We start from the raw sequence: 15,597 nt of genomic DNA on the forward strand, positions 1-15,597 counted from the left end.
TTAAAACTCTCCTTTGCCATGATGCCTACAATAACTTGACAGACGTTAAGCTGCTGGTGTGGTGACAGGCAGTGATCTATCATGCTCACCCGTAATGTTTCCTTGTACTCCCCAGTCTCTGTCTCCATCTATTGTCTTATACTTAGGTTGTGAACTCTTTGGAGCAGGAACTGTCTTTTGTTCTGTCTTTTTAGACAATGGTGTCCTGGCCCATGAGTAGGGCTTTTAGGTGCTATTGGAATACAAATAATGGAACCCAGAAATTCTCATTCCAAGTCCCCTGGATTTAACCCCTAGACACGGGGCTTAATCCACAAAAAGATTTAGGCACCTAACTGCCACTTTAGATGCTTAAATGCAACATTTAGGCACTACTGAGATCCTCAAAAACCCCACTCAGCCACTGCCTAACCTGGTAGGCAACTAAAATCCCAAGCCGCCTAAGTGTGGGTGGACATGTGCAAAAAGTGCCTACGTCTTGATGCTGCTAAGCTGCATGTTTAGCTTGCCTAAGCCGTGGCAGGATTCTCAAACTAGGCATCCCTTGCCTATCCCACCTATGGGCCCCAGCTGGAGCAGGCCATGTACAAAAGAGAGCTGGGGGCAATCAGATCGGAATTGTTGGGGGCGTGGGGAAATCAGACTATCCCATGGCTGAGGGGTTACGGCCTCACTTGGGAAATGGGAGACCTGGGTTCAAGTCCCTGCTCCAAATCACACAGAGGTGGGATTTGAAAACAGGTCTCTGAAGTTCATAGATTCCAAGGCCAAAAGGGACCCCAGTGATTATCCAGTCTGACCTCCTGTATAGCACAGGCCGTGCTGCCATAACTGCTGGGATATTGGCTATAACGGGGTGGGCATCTCTGCTTTTTCTTGAGAAAGGGTTGACCTGGTTTAGGCACCTAACTCCAAGAGAGAGTTCATGGCTGAGAATCCCAAGGAGCGACAGGCACCTCCCTCTGGCCCAGAGTTGTTAGCTGCATAAGCCACACCCCTCTCTGCATTTCTTACTGGCTAGGCCAGTGGCTCTCAACCAGGTGTACGCGTACCCTGGGGGTACACAGAGGTCTTCCAGGGGGTACATCAGGTCATTAGATATTTGCCTGGTTTTACAACTGGCTACATCAAAAGCACTAGCGAAGTCAATACAAACTAAAATGTCATACAGCCAATGACATGCTTATACTGCTCTATACACTCTACACTGAAGTGAAAGGACAATATTTTTATTCCAATTGGTTTATTTTATAATTACATGGTGGTAGGATGCCTAAAGGTTAGATATGGCAATGATTAAATGTATCCTCTCCCAAAGGGGCTGTGTGCATTTAGAAATATCTCCTGGTCCACAGCTGAAATCACCAGCCATTAAGTGCCTTTTAACAGAAAACTAAAGAGAATAAATAAGAAAATTGTTTCAGACCTTTTGGAGACTGTTCAGGTTGAGTCGGGCGTAACCTCTGGGTTAAATGGCAGAGATGTGCTCAAACCTAGCCGTTAATTAAAACCAGTCTGTCTGTGCTGCTTACACACACTAATGCTAACAAGCTTGTTAGGAGTGATGTTTGAATCTGAAAATACAGAACAGCAGAAATGCTAGGGTGCCTCAGAATAATGGAAGCCACAGCAAAGTATAAGGAGTGATGATCCTATTTCACTCTCTGGACCACCGAAGCAATGGGAAATTCCAATCTTGGACACTAAACTTACCCCGTTCTGTGCAGTGTGTTCGACTCGGAAATGGAGTCCAGGCAAACAGACAAGACAGCTGGGATATTAAGGTGCAGGACTGTTTCCCTGCTCCCCAAATAAAAGCTTCTTATCACTTTTTTGGAGGGTGTCAGTGGGTGCCTTTCTCCCGGCTTTGTATCTGAACCTTTTACATTATCCTTCATCATCTCACTACTTGAAAATGAATACCTCTGTGGGGTGAGTGCTTGCTTTCTTTGCTGCTATTTGGTCTGACCTTGTGCAAGATTTGTTACTAATCTGTCTTTGCATTTGCCTGGCTGGTGTGTGGGAGGGGAGGAGAAGGGTGGTGGTTTGTTTTATATTTGGGTTTTATTATAGAGAATGTAAATGATTTTCAATATCCATTTTTTATAGCTGGATCAATGGGATTATTTTAATTGAACTAAAAGTCAGCACGTTTAAAACTGGTAAGGACGTTTTCCACAAACGTTATATTTTCCTGCTACTGAGGAGCCTCGGTCATGAACCAGAATCCCATTGTTCTAGGCACTGTACAAAGACCAGGGGGAAGGGGGAGGGGCCGGAAGATGGGCCCTGCCCTGAAGAGCTTCCAAGCTATAATCAGAATAATCTGATCTAACTATTATCTGCATTTCACCTATGGGGCCACTAAGGCACAGGAGTGAAGTGGCTTGTCCCAACTAATGCAGCAAGTCTGTAGCAGAGGGCGCATCTGTCCGGTCTTGTGCTTTATCCACACGCCCTTCCTGTTACCTTACCAGTGGAACTCACCGTCACAAGATACTGCTGAGATACAGTACAGCAGGCTTTGCAAAATCATTAGACATTTACATGAGTAAATCCATAGTGTAACTACAGGTACTTTTCATCCAGTTAGATTTATACAGAGAATAAAGGGGTGCCTCTCCAAGGCTCTAGCCACAAAAACAAACCAAATTAAACTTCCTGCAGAACATCGCGTTCTCCTCCCCTCCCCAAATCTGGCTCTTCTCAAAGGCCACTTCTGAAGCAGCCTGTGGCAATGGACGTGTCTTGCAGTGGACTCTGGAGGTCAGTAGGCTCAGTCTATTTTGGATTAGAGGGGAAGCCTATTCCAGAGCGATGAGCCCCTCACAGACAACACTACTCCCAGCCCTGTTCTTTGTCAATTGCGGTGCTCAGTGTCTCTATTGATTGCAGCTGTGGCAGCAGAGAAGAGGCAATTGTGTAAGAAGCCTGGTTTCAAGATCTTTGTGGCTTTATAGGTTAAAACTAGCTCTTTAAATTCAATCCAGAAACCAAGAGGTAGCCAGCCCAGTAGCTGAAATTTCATAGAATAGAATCTCAGAGTTGGAAGGGACCTGAGGAGGTCATCTAGTCCCACCCCCTGCTCAAAGCAGGACCAAGCCCTAACTAAATCCCCCAAGGGCCCCTGTAAGGATTGAGCTCACAACCCTAGGTTTAGCAGGCTACTGCTCAAACCACTGAGCTATCCCTCCCTGCTAGTTTATAGCTCGGGCTGCGCCTTAGCTCTATGTGAAGCATTTTGCAATAACCAAGTCCTTAGGCGACAAAAGCATGAATCACAGAAGTAAGGTCCCTACAGCTACAAGAAATGGTCACAATTTCCTGCCCAGGCACAGAGGGTGAATAGCTTTCCTGGACACTGCGGCTATATGGTCATCCAGCAGCACTTAGGGATCCAACACACCACTTCAGTGTCAAACAGGAGTAACGAGGGCACACACCTCACTCAGAGAGGGGATTTTCAGCCTTGCTTCCCCCAGCCTACCAGGCTTTACAAAGATTGAACTCCAGCCAGCTATTCATCCATGTCCCAGTCTCCTTCAAACACTGGTTATTACATGGGCCACAGCAGTAGCTGGATCCAAAGTGCTAGCCGCTCCTATCTTCTCATGAGCTCTCCTAGCAGCCCTACAGGTACAAATTAATATGGGATCTCAGTCCTAAAGTTTTAGCACATAAATCGGGCCAGGGTTAGGAATAGTTTTATTTTACAGTCATGTTCATGCAAAATTTTCTGCTTAAACCCCTCTGTTCTGGTGGACTAGGACGGTGTTTGTCTTTTGAGGTGTGACCTCCTGTTTTGAGTGCAACCTACTGCAAACCTTGAGCTGCACCAGAGTTTTAAGAACTGAGTGAAGGTGCCCATGAGTCACGATGAATCTTAATGGAGGCTCCTTTATATTCATAAAGAGCTGTTTGCAGACACAAGCACTGCCAAATAATGACACACATTTGGCAGCCTGGATGTGGCCTACTTTGAATGAATTGAGAATCTTATATTGTAGACCTGATCCATCTCCATGGCAGAAAACTTCCCTTTCCCCCTCCGTAGACAGCTGCTGCCTTGCAAGTCAATGAGCTCCATTTAGAGAAAGCATCAAATGTGTCTGCTGAGCAACTGCAAATCTGATTTGAGTCTCAAAGGAATTAAGCCCTTGACAGAGCTGCACATTTGACCAGTGGTGGCAACTGGGCCTGTTTTGCTGTCGTTGGGTGACAGGGACCACGGTGAGCACTAGTGCAAATGTCTCACCTCTCTTTGTGCTCGGTCAGACATGGCCAGTGGGTATTAGCTGTGCCTTGTGAGGGTGGATTTGAACATCGCATGCCTTCAAGTGCTGGTACTGGAGTGACCAGTTGTTCATTACTCAGCAGCTTTAAGCGACAGCTAAAGGAATAAGCTAGATCAGTGATTCTCAACCTTTTCAGTTGGGTGACTCCATATTCAAAGTCACAAATCTTACATTTTTTAGTCTGACTTTAATAATAAACATAGTGGATAATGCTAATCCTGTGCTTAATACAGCTGCTGTTACCACCTTTGACCTCACAAACTTGGAAGATTTTGGCCTCCCTGATGTTATCCTGAACATTTGGCTTTAGAATTATTTAAAAAAAAAAAAGTCAATGTTCTTATTTGCTTTCTGTCACCCCCCCAGGGCTGTGACCCATCAGCTGAGCAACACCGACCTAAATTAAGCTGGAACTAGTCCCATCTCACTTCTGGGTAGCAATTGTTACAGTGATTCCATTAGAGTGAACAACCTGCAACACCACCACTGATTCCAACTGCAAAATTTTGGTATGGAGGACTGATCCGCCACAGTCCCATCCCCCACAAAAATATCCCCCCCGGACCTCAGTGACTTCTCAGCCTGGGTCTGCAAACAATGCGGGCACGAGCTCTAATAGTGTCGTCTTGACAACCGTGACTTTGCAACAAACCCATTTTACCTAATGAAAACGAGTTACCCTTGATGAAATCGGTTTGCAGGCAGGGCCCACAGAAAATGCTTTAATTGCTGGTGCTGCCTCTGGAATGGTGGGTGACCACTTGTTGAGACCAAGGCAAGGTTAGAATCCAAGTGGAGATGTTCCCTACTGCTCACTTGCTTTGGGGGAGGGGCTGGCTCCCTGAGCGATTGCATCTGCAGTGAGAGGGTGGCATAACCCTGGTCCTCCGATCTTAGCCTGGTTTCCCTCTATTTTCATCCACCAGAGCAATTCTTCATCAACAAGCTTTGGCCAGAGGCCTCTCTCCGCTATTGCTGTAGCTAAGGGCTTAGCTACACTTACCGGAGTTGTAGCTACGGTGCTGCCAATACGCCACCATGACCCCATAGGGTAGCTGCATCCTATAGCAATGAAGGAGACACACTGTAGGAAAACCACCTCCGCAAGCAACAGCAGCTAGGTTGGTGGAAGCATTTGTTTGTCAGCCAAGCTGTGTCTCCAGCCGAGGTTAGGTCAGCGTAGCTACGGCCTGGGGCTGAGCCTGGATTTCTCATAAGCCTGTGTGCCACCGCTATGGTGACCTAAATCCTACGTATGGCCCAGGCCATGACTATTCTGTCGCTATTGTACTCTGCAATCACCTATAATGCTTCCTCTTTGCCTCTCCACTGCCTTCGGTGACCAATTTCCACAAAAAGGACCTCCCCCTTCCTCAGAACATATGTGATACTTTTCAATTTAATGGGCATTACAGACAGTTGGGGCTCTGGGGGGAGGCACCATTGCCCCTCCAAGCTTATGGCAGAGTCCACCATGCAGGTGTTATGGTGCCATCTCCCAGGGAGCAAGGAGGCAAAGGCAGTGAATTAAGGGCAGCACCTACCCTGCAACACTGACAACTTGAGCAGCCTGGAGCTCCCAAAATGCACAGACGGGATACGCCAGGCAGCAACTTTCCACTGTTGATTATCACCCTGCCCCAGACCCCCTGCTTCAGCCTAAGGAAAAGTCTAACTACCCACAGCTGTAGCATGTCGCCCCATAAGCTGAGGTACTGTTATCGAAGAGGCAGTTTGCTCACATTTTCAAAGGCCTGGGCTACACTGCAGCGCTAGGTCGCCGTAAGGCAGCTTATGCCGCCCTAACCCTGTAAGCGTCTACACTAAAATGTAGCGCAGTGTGGACGTGTAAAACCGATCCTATTACTGTGGTGGCTGTACAACGGTGTAACATAGGGTGACTTGATGGTGTAATGGAGCCTTGCCCTAAGTGCCCGTTTGTTAACTTCACCCGTTGGAAGGGGCGTGTGCACTGACGGGCTCTTTCTCCTTCAGAAAGCATCGTCTCTTCACGCTGGATGCGGGGAAAGCCTCAGGTACCTGTGGGCTCATTTGCATGGACGTCCCAAATCATTTAGGGAGGAATCGTGCAACGGCCAGCAGAGGATATGGGCGGGAAGACTAGGTCTATGGAGCTCAACATGCACAGCTGGGGGACGGGGATGGGGACAGACGGACGAACACAAAAAATCCACACACACACACCCCCAATCACCCCGTGCTGCAGAGAGGGGGGGGGGGTGCAGCAGAGGAAGGCACAAAGAGAACCAGAGGGACACTTGCCGATTGGTGGGGCAGGCAGGGTAACGAACCCACAGTTAGAAATGGAAACTTTTAATGACCCACTAGAGCAGCTGAACTCCTAAAGCAGGGCAGTAAATTGGCGGGAACCTGTCGCTGCGGTGGGGGGTGGGGCAGAGACATACACCGAGAGCCAAATCAATTAAGCTGCTGGGCAGCAATGGGGGGGGGGACTCTAGCCCCGCCCTCCCCCATTGGGGGATGTGTGTGTGTGTCACAGTCACCGCTTTCCTCCGGGGTGGAGCCAAGCAGCCACGCCTGTCGCACACCAACACCGGCTCGCCCAGCACCGCCATTCCCAGCTGGACGTGAGCACTGAGGCCCAGGTTTGTTGGCGAGACACAAAGAGTAGCCGGGCGCACGGCTCGGGGCTGGAGGAAGGCAGGCCAGGTGCCAAGGCACAGTCCACATGCGGGGGGGCTGCCCTTTGGTTTCAATTCCCCCCCCGGGGGGGCAGGGGTGACGGGAGCCAGGGCCACCACAAGCCATTTTCTGACCTGGGTGGGAGGGCCCCACCCCATCTCCCTTGGTGAGCAGGCTGCCTCACACCTCCCTTGGTGCCAGCTGCGGGGGAGACGTCAGCCCCCCCACCCCCCGCCTCCACCTGCCATAGCAGAGCCACATTGCGGGGGGGGGGGAGGTTGCAGCAACTGAACCCCCCACACAGTGTCTGGTGCTGGCAGCAGGCGGGTTCAGCATTTAGTGTGACTGGAGCAGGTCCCACTGCTCAGAGTGCGGGTCACTGGCTGCTGCAGCCCTTTGCTTAACAGTGTAACATCCACCCACGCAAAGCCCCGGCTTATGTAGGCACATCCCTGAGTGTAAAAACCTGATCTTTTTGTAAATGAAAGCAGAGCAGCTACTGTCACTGTGTGACTGCACTCACTGTGCCCATAGGCAGAGTGTGGCCATGGTTTAAGCTGGCCTTCCGTGGTTGGGTAAGAGAGCCATCCCTGTCAGCTGATTGCCAGCCTCCCAGTTTAAATCCCACCAAAACCAATCAAGGGTGTTTTAGTTCTGGCTGCTGGGGCGGGGTGGGGGGGGCATAGCAGACAGCAGAGGTGGGCTAGCCTAGCAGCATGCCGATTGGGCTGTAGGTTAGTTACCACCATATCTCTCTCTCACTCTCACACACACAGACACACACACACCACTACCCCACCCCCATTTTCCACCGGTTTATGCAAAACTGGCCCTTTGCGGGAACGTTTACACAGAAAAACAAACTTTTTAGGCAGCGAAAGGTCTTGGATATATATTTTCCATTTTCACTTGTCAACAGTTTCTCTTGCAGCGGTGTTTAATGTTGCAGAATGCCTCATCTTGTTTTGTTTTTTAAGCAGCGCACATTATGCCTGCAGCTTTCACCAACCCTTCAGAAAGCCATTTAGCAAAGGAGATGTTTATTAGCACTGTCTTGCAATCAGTACACGAAGAGTGCAGCTTGTTTTAACAGCCTCTTTGCTTTAATGTTATCGCCTCTGAAAAAAATCTTCTCCCACAATGCAAGATTCGTTTGAAGTGCATCGACTTTGTTCCGAGGTGCTTTTCCTGGAGGTGATTATAGCATGTCCTCCTACTATAACCATGTGTGATGTTATGGTCTGCAGCCAAAGCAATTCTTAAAAGCCATTGAACACGTGAGCCATTAAAAAAAACAAACCAACTTTTTCTCCCATCTTTCCTGGAATAAACACACTCTCTCCCTCCTGGACTTAACTATTTTTTAAAAAACTTTTATTACAGTGTCATAACTCTGTGTGAATTGTGTCCCTTTGACCAACTATTTCAACAGGTGAGTGGAGACAGCACCACAAACTTTGAGCTAGAGCCCGGTACAGAAGAAGGATGGTTTTGTAGTTAAGCTGCTGGCCTGAAGAATCTGGATTCAGTTCCTGGTTCTACCACCAATTTCCTTGTATGATGGTGGGCAAGTTGCTTAGGGCCAGCTTCCAGGTCTCAGCACCTGCCATTGGGACTTAGAGTGACCAGACAGCAAGTGTGAAAAATCGGGACAGGGGCGAGGGGTAATAGGAGCCCATATAAAAAAAAGCTCCAAATATTGGGATTGTCCCTATAAAATCGGGACATCTGGTCGCCCTATTGGGACTAGATTTTCCAGAAGAGCTCAGTTCCTGTGAAAAACACATCATTAATGGCCAGACTGACCAAAGAGCTCATGGTGACACTTATGGCCAGTGCTTCAAAAGAGCGCAGCGGGCTGGGCGCTGACCTGTTTTGAAAATCTGAACCTGTTGTGGGTGTTAAGCCCTTCTGAAAATTCCAGCATTAACCGTTATCTCAGTTCCCCATCCGGAAAGTGGGGACTATTATATTAATACCTCCATTGGCCCAGTCTGTTTAGTTTATCGTCTGAGCAGGGATTGTCGCTTAATATATATATATATATATGAACAATGCCTAACACAAAGGCTTCAACCTCTGACGGGGTCTCTAGAAACCGCTGTAACAAGACTAAACACTTGATTCCTATTTTTATTAATATTATGCCCACTTAAACATCCATGGACTAGGGAATGAGCCCCTCGGTGCTCCCATGAGACTTGAGTATTTTGTTTCTTCTTGCTTTGACATAATACTGGTGGGAGATGCTATCCCAGCAACTGAAGCCATGTTGCCAGGTATGTCGTATTTTTACTCACGTTGTAGGGAAAAGCTACTTGTCAAGGTACTAAATTAGTGAAGAGAGGGGTTCAACCTGCACACACCAGGGCTGACTTGGTCTTTGTTCTGTTTCTTAGCTTTTTTTTTTTTAAATCACTATTAAAAATAGAAAATGAAACACCAATGAATTCTTATTACTTTAATGTAGCTACGTTCACATATAATTGGAGATATACCTATCTCCTAGAACTGGAAGGGACCTTGAAAGGTCATTGAGTCCAGCCCCTTGCCTTCACCAGCAGGACCAAGTACTGATTTTTGCCCCAGATCCCTAGTTGGCCCCCTCAAGGTTTGAGCTCACAACAGCCTGGGTTTAGCAGGCCAATGCTCAAACCACTGAGCTATATACCAGGATTAAAACAATGGTGGTGTTGGGCTCTTTAATATGAAAGTTCTTGCTTACCCCAATTTTCTAACTGCCTGTTTTACAAACGCCACCTGGGATCTGCAAACCGAGCAGGGTTCTAAAGACAGGCTATTACCAGAACTTTGCTGTCTAGTCTGTTGTTGATTCCTAGGGCAGAATAGGATCTACTGAGCTCTTCCATACCTGCATGCTGAATACAGAGTTAAAAACACTTGTGGGTCAGGTGGCTATGAAGAACATGGCACAATTTTTACATCATTGTTTCTCTTAATGTGCTCTCACTTAAAGGCTGCTGTTGAGGGTAGGTATTGATTAAATGAAAATTAAACCCAGAAAACATTTCAGCTTAAAAAACCCACATTATTTAATGACCAGACAATGACTGTTTTGCTCACTTTAACTAATAGGTGCAAAGAGCAAGTGGTTACAAAGGGCCACTCTACCATCGTAGCTGCCTGGCAATGGCAAATGTAAGGTGCCAGCCATGGCTGTTGTGCTGGCGATTGCTGCTGGATGTCAGCAAGCGCATCGCTCATCTATGGGCAAGCACAGACCATGCTGATGCTGGTGGGCATGCTAGCCACGGCTCATTCAGGGTAAGCAGAAGAAACAATTCAGTTCCTTTACAGAGTAGGATAACTGACATGCTAGAAGCCACTGCTCAAGACACTTGAACATGTGGGACAGACCTGAGCAAGAACTAGGGTGACCAAATGTCCCCATTTTATAGGAACAGTTCCGATTTTTGGGTCTTTTTCTTATATAGTCCCCCACCCCGTCCCGATTTTTCACACTTGCTCTCTGGTCATCCTAGCAAGAACTCACAGAGTAAAAGGGTTCAGAGTGGTAGCCGTGTTAGTCTGTATCAGCAAAAAGAATGAGCAGTCCTTGTGGCACCTTAGAGACTAACAAATTTATTTGAGTATAAGCTTTTGTGGGCTAAAACCCACTTCATCAGATGCATGGAGTGGAAAACACACAGAACATGAAAAAATGGGGGATGCCATAGAAACTCTAATGAGACTAATTGATTAAGATGGGCTATTATCAGCAGGAGAAAAAAAAACTTTTGTGGTGATAATCAGGATGGCCCATTTCCAACAGTTGACAAAAAGATGTGGGGGAAAATTAGCAAGGGGAAATAGTTTTTAGTTTGTGCAATGACTCATCCACTCCCAGTCTTTATTCAAGCCTAATTTAATGGTGTCCAGTTTGCAAATTAATTCCAGTCCTGTAGTTTCTCATTGGAGTCTGAAGTTTTTTTGTTGAATAATTGCAACTTTTAGGTCTATAATTGAGTGACCAGGGAGGTTAATGTTATGATTCTTGACATCTGATTTGTGTCCATTTAAAAGGGGTTTCCTTGGGACTGATTGAAAAGGCCGTGGGCTGAGTGTTGATTGAATTGCAGCAATGTGCCTGTATCAGAACACAAACCAATCAGAAATCCAGAGCATGGTAGCATGGCCTTCAGCGGGAACGGCGTTGTTGAGGCACAGGACTGGCTGGAAAGCAGGCTTGGATTTCTGACTAACAAAGCTGCCCTCCTGTTTCTACAGTGTTAGGGAACCAGGACTTCATGTACATACTTTGTAAATAAACAGGATTGCACCACAAAAATACCTGCCTCATAGCATCAGTTTCTTTTCCTAAAAGAAACAACCTGGCAAGGCCTTGAATTTCAGCTAACCCCTCAGGTCAGAGGGCAACACCTGGTGTCACCAAAGACAGGATGTGGCTGCATTGTGCATATTGCCTTTTCATTACTTTGGTGCAAGAGCATTCTTCTCTGCAGCTCCTGCCATTTCAAACAGCTGCTTGATTTTCCACCCTCTTATGGTTGTTAACTCTCTTTTCTGTATCTGAGATGCACAAGGCCAGACAGTTTGCACAAAGCAGTTTCTATCGTTATTACTGCTAGGAAAACCAAACAGTTGTAAAGAAACCTTTTATGGAATCATAGAACTGCAGGACTGGAAGGGACCTCAAGAGGTAATCTAATCCTTCCTCCACGTTGAGGCAGGACCAAGTAACCTTAGGCCATCCTGACAGGTGTTTGTCTAACCTGTTCTTAAAAACCTCTAGTGACGGGGATTCTACAACCTCCTGTGGAAGTCTATTCCAGGGCTTCACTGTCCTTATCATTGGAAAGTTTTCCTTAATATCTAACTTAACTCTTGCTTGTTGCAGATGAAGCCAATTACCCCTTGTCCTACCATCAGTGGACAGGGAGAACTGACCACCACCCTCTTAATAACAGCCCTCAACATATTTGAATACTGTTACCAGGTCCCCTTCAGCCTTCTTTTCTCAAGACTAAACTAGGGTGACCAGATGTCCCAATTTTATAGGGACAGTCGCGAGTTCTGGATCTTTTTTTTGTATACAGGCTCCTATTACCCCCCCCCCCCGTCCCAATTTTTCACACTTGTTGTCTGGTCACCCTAGACTAAACATACGCAGGTTTTTTTTTAAATCTTTACTCATAGGTCAGTCAAGGTTTTCATTTTCCTTGTATCATGCTTGTTGCTGTCATCTAGACTCTTTCCAGTTTGCTCATATCTTAAGGACACTCCTCTTAATACACCCCAGAATATTAGCTTTTTTCACAGCTGCATAGCATTGTTGACTTGTATTCAATTGATGACACACTAGACCACCTATATCCTTTTCAGCCTAGCCTGTTATTCCCCCTTTTGTAGTTGTGCATTTGATTTTTCCTTCCTAAGTGAAGAACTTTGCACTTCTCCTGAGTTTCATCTTGTTGCTTTCAGACCCATTCTCTAATTTCTCAAGGTCATTTTTAATTCTATTCCTGCCCTCCCAAGTGTTAGCAACCCCTCCCAGCTTGGTGGCACCTGCAAATTTTATAAGCATCCTCTCCTCTCCATTATCCAAGTCATTTCCGAAATATTGACCAGTACCAGACCCGGGCCAGACTTATGTGGCACCACACTAGATATGATCTCCCAGTTTGACAGGGAACCATTTATACCTACTCTGAGTATGGTCTTTCAACCAGTTGTGCGATCACTGTATAGTAATGGAATCTAGACCACATTTTCCTAGTTTGCTTATGGGAATATCATGAGGGATGTGTCAATAGCCTCACTAAAATCAAGATATATCACATCTACAGCTTTTCACCCATCCATAGGCCATTAACTTTGTCAAGGAATTAATTTAGGTTGGTTTGGCATGATTTGTTATTGACAAATCCATGTTGGTTACTATTTATAACCCCATTACAATCTAGGGGCTTACAAATTGACTAAATTTGTTTGAGTGCTTTTCCAGATACCAAAGTTGGGTTGACTGGTCTATAATTTCCCAGAGTATTCTTTGTTTCCCTGTTTAAAGATTGGAGAAAGGCTAACATAGCACCTGTCATCCTGGACCACACATGTCCTCCATGAATTCTCAAACATAATCGCTAACGGTTCCAAAATTCTTTCAGCTAGTTCCTTAAGTACCCTAGTGTGAATTTCATCAGGCCCTGGGGAATTGAATACATCTAACTTATCTAAATATTCTTTAACCTGTTCTTTCCCTATTTTGGCTTGTGTTCCTTTCACCTTGTTGTTAATATTGTGTTAAGCATCTGATCATAATGAACCTTTTTAGTGAAGACTGAAGTAAAATAGGTTGTGTTCAGAGCCTCTTGATCTTTAACATCCAGGCAGTTGTTACACAATAGCAATTCACAAAAAGAATTACAGCAAAAAACCTGTCTTTGTTCAGTTATACATTTTTATTCTCTAATAGGTACAATACTAAAATAAACACAAATTAAAAAAAAGTTTTATTAAAACAAAACTGTACAAAAAAGCAGTTATACTACATTTTAATTACAGAACAGTCTACTGTCCAAAAGGCACTAATCCAGAATAGGAGATACAATGATACAGGACTCATTTTAACTATTTTAATCAATACAATAGAGCACTTGTTTCTCTGTCCATTCACATACAGAAACAAGGACTTTTGCTACAGTCATTACACATTGTTATAAATATGAGCCCTACGTATAAAGATGCAGTATCATTCTCCTTGTGGAAGAACTAATTCCAAAATTAAATGTTACTTTTTAAAAAATATATAAGGGGCACAAAGGAAAATCCTAATAATACTTTGCACTTTTATTGTGCCTTCCATCTAAGGATTTCAAAGCACTTTACAAAAGTTACGTAAGTATTATTATCCCCATTTTGCAAATGGAGAAACTGAGGCACAAAAAGATTTGTCTGAAGGCCACACAAGAAAGTCTGTGGCAGAACTGGAATTAGAACCCAGATCAACTGACTCCTAGACCTGTCCTTTAGCAACAAGCCCACACTTCCCCTTCCATATGTCCTGCATGCTGTTTTATCTAGCTCTGCTTTGACATTTCAGTCTCCCTGTACAGCAATCAATGTCACACTTTATAAATAACCTTCCCACCACACCCAAAAGGGAAAGAATGTTTTTCCTTTTAAACTGTAGCTGACAAATTCAAAACAATGAAAATCATGGGAGGAGATATTCAGCAATTCTTAAAAGCAGCTTTCAGAATATTATTTCCGTGTTGCAAGTGTATCAAGCGATAAATGAAGGTTTGGGGCCGTCATTTAATAAGAGGTACTACAGTATCCTTACAGCAACGGTCCAAAACATCTTACACTAGGGCAACAGTAGTGTTTGGGGTGATTAATGGAACAGTTAGTAATTTTCTTTTTTTAAGGTAAAGTGGAGGGAGTTCCCACATACGAGGTTACAGACATGCCTTCCACGGGAGCAAGAATACACTACAGCAGCACGTGCCACCGGACAGCAAAGCCGGGCTCTCTCTGAGGTCCCATGTGGCCCATTCCTCAGATTACTATTTGGTGTTCCTGTCTGAGGTTCACTCGCTTGTGGTGTAAGATTTTATTTCTCTAATTTTTTGAGCCTGAAAACAACCTCCTAACAGAAGGATCCTCTCATTGGTCATCTTCCCTTCCAATCCTGCACTATTTGGTTCTCAAATACTTCAGGCTGAGGACTACCAGGACAGATTCAATGGCCGTCCATGGAGCATGGTTGGAGGACTCCTGCTTGGAAAGCTCTCAATCCTTGCTAGATTCCACAACATTTACCGACTCCACTGGGAGTAATGGCACAATGAGATTCCGTCCCAGGCATAGTCTCTTCCTACAGCATTTCTCATAGCCACTGTGGAGTATGGACCCTTTAATCTGGCCACGTAGCCCTTGTTCAATAATTGACGTAGGCATATTGCAGGGGATGACGACACTGCCTGCATTACCAAATGCTTTCAGTGCTGAACGGCTTTAAAATATCTGATAATATCTACTTGGTGGGAGAGAGATACTGCAGCTTTTAAACAGTGTCATACACAGATAAAGACAAAGACAGGCATCTGGATGTTAACAAAAATAAGTAACAAAGAAACATGATTAAACAAAATCTCTTCTCACATCATCCTATACTACATCCTCCTTCTGCTTAGCAGAAAATTGTACGTACACAAAAATACAAATACACAATTTTGTAGAACAGTCTGATTTTAATATATTTATATATATTTATATTTATATGAGTGGCAGGTTAGTTCATTATATAGAGCATTTTGCACTTTTGGCTCATATGCAACAAGGCTTATAAATTCAGCTTTAGCTTTCATTCAGGTTTTTATAGCTTTTTGAACAATTGTTTTCACATTTAAAGCAGCATCCAATTTGCAATAGGAGTTGGTGTCTACAGGTTATTCGGGGGGAGGGAGAATATACATTCCAGTGTGTGTGTGCGCTAATGCGAACGTAAAAAAGACTGTGGCTGTAGGACTACAGGACACCATGTTTACCTCTTGAGGTAGGCTGAACACCTACAGCAGACGAGACACGTGTGTGATTTCCACCAGGGGAATACGGTGTAGGAATCAAATATGCTAATGAGAGATGAAGGGATCCA

Source organism: Mauremys reevesii, linkage group 3, assembly GCF_016161935.1.
Source record: "Mauremys reevesii isolate NIE-2019 linkage group 3, ASM1616193v1, whole genome shotgun sequence".
Classification (NCBI taxonomy): Eukaryota; Metazoa; Chordata; order Testudines; family Geoemydidae; genus Mauremys; species Mauremys reevesii.